Genomic DNA, 11,012 nt, shown 5'->3' with positions numbered 1-11,012 from the left:
TACCGTTTCTCACGGTGTTGTCGCTTGCAGAATTCTTATACTTTTTCTTCTACCCTGAAGATGGGGGCGATACGTTCCTCCGAAACGTCGGTTAACACCACATATACACGGTGCCAAATCCCAGAAGACTGATTTCTTCATGAAAGCCTCAAATCTTACAGAAAATAAATGTGTCATGAATTATTGATGACGTAGTCACGAAGGCCTATAATCGTATTCACAAATGCAGTCAGAACAGGAGCTCCGCAGACAATAATTCCCTTAGAAACACATATTTTACATTAATGACAAATTTTTGGAAACGCGAATAAGTTTAATGAGAAATCCTGGCATAAGGACATGTGACACGCTTAGGCAGGTGTAGTCTTATTTAGCAATAAAATGACAAAAATAAATGACTTATTTATTCCTAAGAAACAATTTGTTCACATGTTTGAGGTTTATTGTGTTCTGCTGAGTCCTCTTAGGTCCCTCCGGAGAGATGCTGGCAGCTCCTGGGATCTGAAGAAGGTGTTCATCCTCTAAGGTCATTTATTTATGGAATCACTTTTAAGTCGAAAGTATTTCTCATAAGGACCTACGCTAGAGATAAAAACTGCGAATTCACGTGAAACAAAGTACCGTGTTCTCAGAGCTTTATATGAAGTTCACATAAGAGAATCACCATAACACAGATTTCAACCGTGTACTGTATATGTGTTACGTGTTTGAACACGTTACAGACAAGTTCAGCACACAGGTTACGACATTCTGCTGGAGATGGGGCTATCAGCCGCCTTATTCTTAGTGGGGTGGGACTAAGTCCCTTGTACTGCGGCCACTTCTGGCCTATTGTACCAGCCCCAGATGATAGGTGAGGGTGATTGTGGAACAGTTGCTGGAATGAAGATTGGCAGGAGAAACCGAAGTATTTGGAGGAAACTTTCCCCAGCTCCACTTTGTTCAACACAAATCCCATATGATGAGACTCGGGCTCGAAACCGGGCCACCGCGGTGGGAAGCCTGTGAGTAATGGCCGGAGCTATGACGCGGCTTTGTGTGTATGTACATATGGTGTACTTTCAGTGGTTGTGCCTCAAGAAGTCACTTTTACCTCGGATAAGACTGTACGCATAACATTATGCATAGCAATATGAACACAGCATTATCACACTCTGGGCAGACTGGAGTCACCATTAGCGAACGAAGTAGCGAGCCAGTCCGTGGCCATTTTGTTCAAGGTTGCTACCAGCGCCGTAGAGCGCAGCACTGGCGGCAATGAGGAAAGCGCAATGGTAGCAGAAATTGCCGCAACCTTGCACTTTCCACTCAGAAGATCTTATCCATTTCTTCTCGTTCTGCACTGACGGATTGTACTGTGTGGCCTATACCAATTTAGAATTAAATAGTCCTGAAATTTGAATTTTACAGATAATCGGTAAGACTCCTTGGACGGAGGATCAGCCCATCAGAAGGCCGTTTCTTACAAAGGATAACGCGAACACTGACTAAACATAGACATTCTTCCCTCGATTTAGATTCGAACCCACGACCCCAGTTTTCAAGCGGGCGAATATGTTTCATTCCTTATACTGCGGGCCCACTGTGATAAACTATTGTTCATTTATTAAAAATATTTTTCAATTGAAGTTGCGGAATTGTAGTGATATGTACGAATGATGAATTGTGAAAAAGTTGGAGGAAACTGTTGTGACTTGTTTCAATGATCATCCTAGAGTAAGGAAGGATAATCACGAAACACCTCTGTGAAGAGAGCATTTCTCCTATCTGTCGAATAAAAATATGGAGTAGACTACAATAACTACAATATACTCTACCTTGGCATTGGTGCCTGTTTGTATGGGAATCCCCCTTTTATAATAATAAACAAAAACTACCTCTCTTCTGTTTGTCTGTCTGTCCTTTCAGAACTGACGTGCAGTATCGAAAATATCAAGCTCTGTGTCGCTTATTTATTCTAAAAACATCACTAGACACAGTTTTGTTTATGTTGCATAAGCCTGTTGTACATTATAATTAGCCTTGCATCAGACAATGTGCCAGGAGGAAGACAAGCATGGAATTAGTGATAAACCGTCCATAAAAATCAATGAAGTACTTGAATGATGGACGTCATGATACGAAGGGCTAAAATATAGGTCAGCTGGAGGGAGAAAAAAGTTCATATATGAGATTTGAGGTTCTGACGGTAGTAACTGTAGGACGTAATACCGTGTAATCTGGTAGAAGTTTACCGACGTTTCAGAGGATTATACTGTTTCCATCTTCAGGATAGTAGGGTAACCCGTGCAAGTAAGCATATAGAATGTAAGATTTAAGGTTTCCATGGCTGTGACTATGAAGAATGCCGTCTTCTGGGATGTGGCGCCGTGTAGATCTTGTGCAGATCTACAGCCACCTGCTCAAGCTGTTTCCTCGCTCGCTGATTTTTCTACCCTGAAAATGGAGGCGATACGTTCCTGCGAAATGTCGGTTCACAAAAGATCTACACGGTGCCATATCCAAGAAGACGGCGTTCTTCAAGCATATAGAATGTTGGTGTGGAGATTTCTTCCTGATCAATTGTTTTGTGTGTGTGTATAACTGGGAGTCATTACAGCGTCGAATAGAAAAAAGATTGTTAAATAGAGGGACATGGAAGGAACTGGTTTCAGCCCATTTTAGGGTACTATTCAAATGTTTTTGAGTGCTGAAGAGAACCGCTAGCGAGTGAGTCCGGATATCCGGTCTGTGCGCCGTGGTCAGACCTCCCCGATACGAAGCCGGAGGGGAAGTTCCGGAAACAGCGTGGAAAGCAAAAGATTTACGGTCAACTGCATGGTGTAGCGTCCATCAGTTCATAGTTACCCAGCTGGTGGGACAAAAGGAGACTCATTATTTCTATATGTAATAATACAAATGCCGTCGTGAATGCAACAATTATTCTGGTTGTAGTTCTTTGTCTTTTCTTCTTCTACACTTCATGTTTCGACCGCAACTGGCCATCATCAGGTGTATTTTTCACTACGTAGCTGTCACACTGCACAAAATCTAAAATCTAAAACACCAGCCTGTTAATTTTGTTTAAAATCTCGCCAACATACGCTCGTCAATTTGATTTTAGAACTCTAATTTAAAATTTTTTAACTTTTAAAATTCAAAATTTGAAGTTTTAAATCACAGGGATACCCAGGGATATAGACTCATTCTTTTGCTTACAATACCGTGATACTGAAACTTGTCCTGGCGCGGTTCAGTCCAGATCGGACTTCTATAATCTCCTTCTTTTCTCTATTTTTTTGCTGTTGTTTCACTGAAATAAGTTTTAGAAACTTATTGTCTTCCACTCTTTGTCTAATTTTCTTGAATGATAACCCTTCTTGAGCTTTCTATACGAAAATGGGTATCTGTTTTAACGTTGAAAACGTTGTTATACGAACGTGAAAATGGAATGGAACCATAAGTAACAGAAAATGTAACAATTTATAAGTTTTGATACCTTGGCTAGTAAGTAACCGAAATTCTATTTTCTGCAAACTATCTACAAGTTGTCGTTTACTTGAGTCTGACGCATTAACCAAACAACGTAAGTTAGCAATACAGTATTGCTTCTCAGCAAGGCTTTCTCCTCACTCCGGTCACTTCAGCTTGTTCAAGTTAGAATAGCTTTGAGATATTTACTATATAAACATTGAAACTTGTTGAAGGGAATATTTGGACCCGAAATGAGAAAATAAGAAGAGGACTGATGTAATTGTATATTTAGGAGCCCAGTAACTTGTGTTCTTCGTCTAACATATGAGAGTGATGAAACCAAGTAGGATATAGGGCCGCGCCATAGCTCAAGCTGTTAGTCGCTGGCTTCCCATCGCGGCGGTCCGGGTTCGATCCCGGGTCTGGTCAAGTGGGATTTGTGGTGGACAAAGTGGCGTTGGGGAAGGTTTTCTCCGAGTACTTCGATTTCCCCTGCCAATCTTCATTCAACCAATTGCTCCACAATCACCCTCACCTATCATCTGGGGCTGGTACAATAAGCCAGAAGTGGCCGCAGTGCAAGGGACTTAGTCCCACCCCACTAGCAATAAAAAAGTAGGCTATAAGGAGCTGAAATTTAGCATGCAAAAGAAATGAGAGAAATGCATATAGAATTTTAGCCGGTCACAGTAGCCACGAGGTCTAAGACATGAACTGCCTTCGCTCCCTCAGACGCTGTGATCGTGGGTTCGAAACCTATTTAAGCCATGGATGTATGTGTGCGTTCGTTCTCTGTGTTTTCCTGTTTGTAGGTAGCGACCTTGCGAAGGGCTGATTACTCGCCAAAGAAATCCTATCGTCTGTGAAAACATGATTACCGAACTGAATAGGAGGCCAGGGCCATGAAGTGGACGAGCATTCTTAAGGAGGGAGCAGTGTGACCTGGGGTTTTATAGCCGGAATAGTGGAGTTAGAAGAGACGGTCGCTGCTAGGCAGCGGCTTGTAAACACGAAGAATTGTAGAATTAAACTATCGTAGTACCTAAGTGAATAAAAGAAAAGTATATGAGTTACGCCACTGAAGACAATTCATTCAAGAATGAGTATTTATTGAACATATACAGCATACATAGCAGACTCTGCAGGTTATGTATCATAAATGTGTAAAAAAAAATGTATTGAAAGAATGAATGCTTCCCAGAAATTCTTGTCTGTTTATTACTTCCATTCGAACTCTGCGGGCTGGAGACGAGCCTAGACGCTGCTAGACGCCGTCTAGCTACTTAGTTTCAGAACATGTTTTTAGAGATATATCATTATTGCAAAACGCATTAAAATTTAGTGAGAAGTCCCACCGTTTGTAATAAAACCGTATGCGCTCTTAATGACCTCACTTTCTCCCGTATTCATTTCCAGTGCTACATGTTATCGAATGACGCTTCCACGCTGACCATAGCCTCATGTCCCACAAATTACACGCACACAGACGCTCTTAATGCTTTTTCTTTATCTGTGTTGTACATTTCCGCATCAACATAATGACATTGGCCACAGAATAAGAAAACACTGCTCCAGTGTTCATGAGCCAGTACGTAATTTATGTTCTTGCGAAATGTTTACGATAATTCGTCGCTGTGGTAAACCGAAATTGCCTAAAAACAAAGAAAAATTCCACGCATACAGAACGTTTATGTAGAAGGATTTCCATCGCTTTAGTGCGTCATACTTACCTACACAATTCTCTCTCTCTCTCTCTCTCTCATGTAGCTGAGCCCTTCTTGAGAAACTGCCAATTGTGCAGCCACTCAAGGATTTCCCAGCATTTTATGGAACCCGAAGGTTCATTACCGTGTTCACAAGAGCCCTCCACTGGTCCCTATCCTGAGCCAGATCGATCGAGTCCATACCACGCAATCCTATTTCTCTAAGATCCATCCAGCAACCTACGTCTTGGTTTTCCTAGTTATCATTTCCTTCTGGCTTTCCCACCAATATCCCATATGCATTCCTCTTCTCCACATTCGCGCTTTATGCTCTGCTCATCTCATACTCCTTGACTTGATAATTTTAATTATACTTGGAGAAGAGTGCAAGTTATGAATCTCTTCATTATGCAGTTTTCTCCACTCTCCTGTCACTTCATCTCTCTTCGGTCCAAATATTCTCCTCAATATCCTGTTCTCAAACACACTCAGTCTATGTTCCTCTCTCAATGTCAGATACGAAGTTTCACACCCGTCCAGAACCACAGACAAAATTATAATTTTGTATATTCTAATTTTTTTATTACCTACACATATAGGAAACTATTCGCTAACCTTCATAGTAATATTTCTTTTCGTATAAGGGCTCATCCTTTCGAGTGCTCTTGTACTGAGCTGGTGGTCTACCTAGTTCTGAAAAGCCACTGCCGGCCCTAACGATCCGTTTATAGCTTGCCGTATGGATACAATCTGTAGTAATTCAACTGTTGCTTTGTGCCGTATGATGCAACTGTAGCTGCAGATCTCGACACTCCTCCTTTAAAGGTCGTGGTGACGTCACTTCGGAGCAGTAAGCCCGCGAGGCCTGCCGATCGGAGAGGCCGAGAAATTATTTCCAATTATCCAGAGACTGAACGCATTCTGTTATCGACACATGGAGCCATCTTGTTCGGAGGTCATGTGCATACATTCTTCGGGGTGCGGAAAGGCTTAATTTTCCAACATGTCCAAGCCCCTGTGCTTAACTAAGCACCACGCCATAAAGGCGTAGAGTTTAGTGGATGTATAGATCCACATTTTCTTGCCGTCGTCTCTAGTTAGGAGTGGCCAGCTTCAGGCCCCGGCCTCTTTACCTCCAGGTAAAGAGCCCATGCACAACACGTAAGGACTGTTCACCTCAGTTGTTTCCATATGATAGTTGTAGGACGATACGAAAATTGGAATTGCTTCATTAGTTGTGCTTACGAAGCTATTTCGCTGTTCTGTCACATAAGATTCAATAAATTCATGTATTTACATTTGAAATACCGGCATCCATTTATGGAAGCTGAATATATAATTTATTCCGTCCTTGTCCCAGTGACAGAGCCGGGATAGCCCAGTCAGTACGGCGGCGGACTACGGGATGGATGACGGGGTTCTACTCCCGGCAGGGTCGAAATATTTTTCTTTACTCAGCAGCCTCCATACCGACTCTGGGGACCCTCTAGGCTCATATCCAATGGATACCCGAGGTCTTTCCCCGCGGGTAAAGCGGCCGGTGTGTGTAGCTGACCACTCCCCTCTCTCTAGTGCCGGGGTCAGGAATGATGAAGTTACATCATTAATTATTCATATGCCTTCATGGATTAGTGCTTAAGTAACTAAACACAGGGGCAACTTTGCCCCTTACCTGGACCAATGATTTCTTCAAATTTTGTGTCTGTCTTCATTTTCTGCTGTAAGTTTAACCCTAGTTTTTAGCATATCTTCGTAACAGCTTGACGACAGTTTATTACCACAACAATTTTCAAAGTCTAGGCGAACTATTCACCTGTTACTTAGAGCTCCTTCCTCAGCGTCAAAGTTACTTTATGACTGGTGATTTACCGCCAATGAAATCGTCTTGGAGCCAAGACCCTTGAGACTCACGGCCAAAATTTTCTTCAACTGAACATTTGCTGTAATATATCTCTCTCTACGAGAAGCTGGGTTTGTCTCTTATGAATAAGCTTGACCTTATAGCGTATTATTGAAATTCTTCATTTTCCACTATAAACGATTATATACAGCCTCTTATGTGATTTGAGATGGGTCTCTGAAAGCAGAGTCACATATATAAGAGTATATAAGCCGCAGAGGCACAAAGTCAAAGTTGTGTTACGACCGACGGTCAGTCGGCCAGTCTGTCTTGGAATAAAGTACCCATCTAGGGCTCAGATATTTGAGGCTTTGTTGATGTGGGGCGCTCTGTCTGACGAGAGGTCAGGTCTGTCCGTTGCCAGAGTCACAGTCAGCAGTAATGGGTCTGTTGCCAGTATATACAATTTACATTCTCTTTGCCACCGACATGTGCTTACCGCATCGTTGCCTAACAGTTCCCGCATAGAAAACACCGGTTCCTCTCTTTCTACATGTTTATTCTTTGCCGCGGATGTGTTTATGGTGCCGTTGCCTAGTAATGTCCGCACCTGTTCGTTCATCTATTCCGACTTTCAGCCGTCATGCTACAGTGCTATATAACTATGATGATCACCTTGCAAACAACTAGAGACAGGAAGAAAAACGGCAAATAATGTGCAGAAGGAATATGTATGTATGTATTTTCATTTGTGTGTCATGGCTGTGTGAATCTATATAGTGTGAAGACGTTTCCCAGTTATTGTGTATTGTTATGAAATGAAGTCTTGTAGGCCGACTTCAGAGGAGTAATACGAATTGAAAATATTTTGAATACAAATTGCTCGGAGAGTCACTTGGATCTGACAGGTATGAAATGGTGGATGCAAGTTATTGCAATGGGCCGAAATTCGTGTGTTGAACATGTGGCAGCTATGAAAAAGACTAGAGACGAAGTCTGTTGGCAGCACCACTTGGGGAACCGCAATTTGGAATACTGAGAGAGAGAGAGAGAGAGAGAGATAAGAGAGCCCCATTAAAGGGGATGTGCAGCTGTGATGATGCATAGGAGCGCAACTGACTGGAATCATGCCAAATGAACGTTCTTGACGTTACCGTTGCTGAAACAACGTGTTCCCCTGCCAGAGAGATAGTTTAGTTATGGATATAAAAACAAGGACACTCTGTAGCGTAGTTGCTTGAAGCACTGTGCTAAGAGTCTCAAGATCTCGGCTTCGATTCGCGATGAGATCATTGGATTTATTAATTATCCTAATCATTCCAACCGCACTATGACTCAGCCTCTAACAGAAATGAGTACTAGGAATCTTCCTTGGGGTAAAGAGCGGCCGGCGTGTAAAGCTGACAACCTCAGCGTCATTTATGAGCGAATTGTCTAGAAAATGTGGGAGCCTCGACTTCTCACAACCCTATGGGCCTTCACGGCCTGTTACAGGGATAGCTTTACATTTTATCGATATAAAAACAGGTGTATGGGGTGGTCTCGAATGGCGTTATATATAGTAATAGAGGGGACAGGGTATCCGTTACCGCATATGTTTTCTGTAACCGAGAGAAGAGATATTCACGGAAACACGCCAATACAAGCAATAAATGAGAAACACAAAATAATATTAAATAAAGGTTTTTATATTTGGATACTTTCAAAATGTAATTAATTTTCTAACTACAAACCCTACTTAGTGTCGATTAGTTACAGTCTCACATGCAACTGTATGTCCTATAGAATTTATTAACGTATAAAATTCCACCACTAAATGTTTCGAAGAATGTGGACATCACCAGGTGTTAAAATCTTTGGTGAGGAAACTGCTTCCTTATTACTGCCTAGACTTCTCTATAAAGATTGACGATCCTAAACAGTCAGATATTGTTCGATATATCTATGAAATCCATTATAATGAGCGATTGCTGTATGTTAAATTTTAGGGAAAGACAGCAATTCTCTCGATAGTTGTTGGGCAGTAAACGGATACGGAAAAGATCCTTCCCACTGTCGTTAGTGCTCTAGACTAGGTAGGAAAGGACATCCTGGCCGTATACGGTTACTGCTGCATCTTACTCTAGAATCTGGGGTTCGTAGCTGGGGCCGCGCCATAGCTCAAGAGGTTAGTCGCTGGCTTCCCACCGCGGCGGCCCGGGTTTGGTCAAGTGGGATTTGTGGTGGACAAAGTGGAGCTCGGCCAGGTTTTCTCCAAGTACTTCGGTTTCCCCTGCCAATGTTCATTCCACCAAATTCTCCATCATCATAATCACCCGGGGCAGGCTACAATAGGCCAATCAGTGGCCGCCGTGCCGAGTGGACGCAGTTTGACTGCACGCCCCCAGTAAGCGAATTAAAAAAAATAGAAAAAAACTTTAGTTCGTGGCTGACAGATACACATCATGGACGGTGAGTGTAATACAGGTGTGTCGAGTGGGTTGCCTGCGTCGCATCTGACCAAGGAGCTTTGCTCATGGAAGCATGTGAACTTTACGTAGCTCGTGTTTGCAGTTTCCATTGTCCAGAAACCAAAATTAATTAACATAAAGTTCTTTAAAAATTACTTTTAATGGCTTTTTCATTTAGAAGTAACTCATTTATGACCTATAAGAAAATTGTTTTAAAAATGTACTCGTCTATCATCTGAACGGATACAAGAATTTAGGGTTCAATAAGAAACTGTAATGAAGCTTCACATTACACGCAGTGGAAACTTCTGTTTAGATCTAATAACCTGTTTTTTCGGTCCCGCCGTGTTCTGGTATAATTATTCTTAATGAAATGTCGAATAAAAGCAAATCTGGTTTCGATTGATCGCAGAAACTGATATTACTGTTGTAATTAAACCCGACTTAGTGCCCAGAAGTAAGATTAATTATCTTGCATCCGCTGGGAATGTATCCACTTGCCTACTCGTGTGCACATCCGTCTCTAGTACTGTACCTGCTGATGTCACAGGCAGGTGGTACATATTTGCGTCCCTTCAGATCCAAATATAGAATAACATTTGTATCAACTCTAATAAGTATAGTAAGGGTCCATTTATGATCCGAACTGCTCATGATATTCGTATTTATAATATAGGATTCAAGTTTTTTTATTGCTAGTGGGGTGGGACTAAGTCCCTTGTACTGCGCCCACTTCTGGCCTATTGTACCAGCCCCAGATGACAGGTGAGGGTGAGTGTGGAGCAATTTGTGGAATGAAGATTGGCAGGGGAAACCGAAGTACTCGGAAAAAAAATCCCACTTGACCAGACCCGGGATCGAACCCGGGCAGGCGTCTTGGGAAGCCAGCCACTAACCGCTTGAGCGATGGCGCGGCACATGATTGGTGTAAGTAAAAATTAACTGTCTTCTATTTCTTGACAAATGAAGCTGGTAAAACGTGACATTTCAGCAAATTTGTTTATTATATGTGACAGTTGCATACGGTCGCACACACGTGTTTGTTATATGTGGCCAGTTCATCACTTGAAATTTACAGATAAAACTATCCTAAATCATTGAGACAATTAACTCGATATTATTTCATGACAGGCATTATTTTAATGTTTACTTAAAGTACGATCCTTATTGTTATCGAATAACTGTACTAAAATTATTAAAACACAACTATACTACTAGCCGGAAGGTCGCGGATTCGAGTCGCGATGAGTTGGATTTTTTAAATTAACCTAATCTTTCCGACCTTACTATGGCCCTGGAATCGACTCAGCCTCTAAGAGAAATCTGTGAGCCGGTTGTCTAGAGAAAATGTGGGAGCCTCGACGTCTCACAGCAATATGGGCCTCACGGACTGTTATGTTATGTTATATACATTGCGGTATATGAAATCGGATTTTCAAATAACAGAAATGAATTGTGCTTCATGAAAATACAGAAGCTGAAGGTGGTTAATTAGGAGAGAAGGAATTGAGTTCATTTACATGCGGCCCAGGTAGAACATTTAGTAAAGTGTCCGATGACGTCCAG

The sequence above is a fragment of the Cryptotermes secundus genome, unplaced genomic scaffold (genome assembly GCF_002891405.2).
Source record: "Cryptotermes secundus unplaced genomic scaffold, Csec_1.0 scaffold257, whole genome shotgun sequence".
NCBI classification, from domain to species: Eukaryota; Metazoa; Arthropoda; class Insecta; order Blattodea; family Kalotermitidae; genus Cryptotermes; species Cryptotermes secundus.
Note: the sequence above shows the minus strand (reverse complement) of the source record.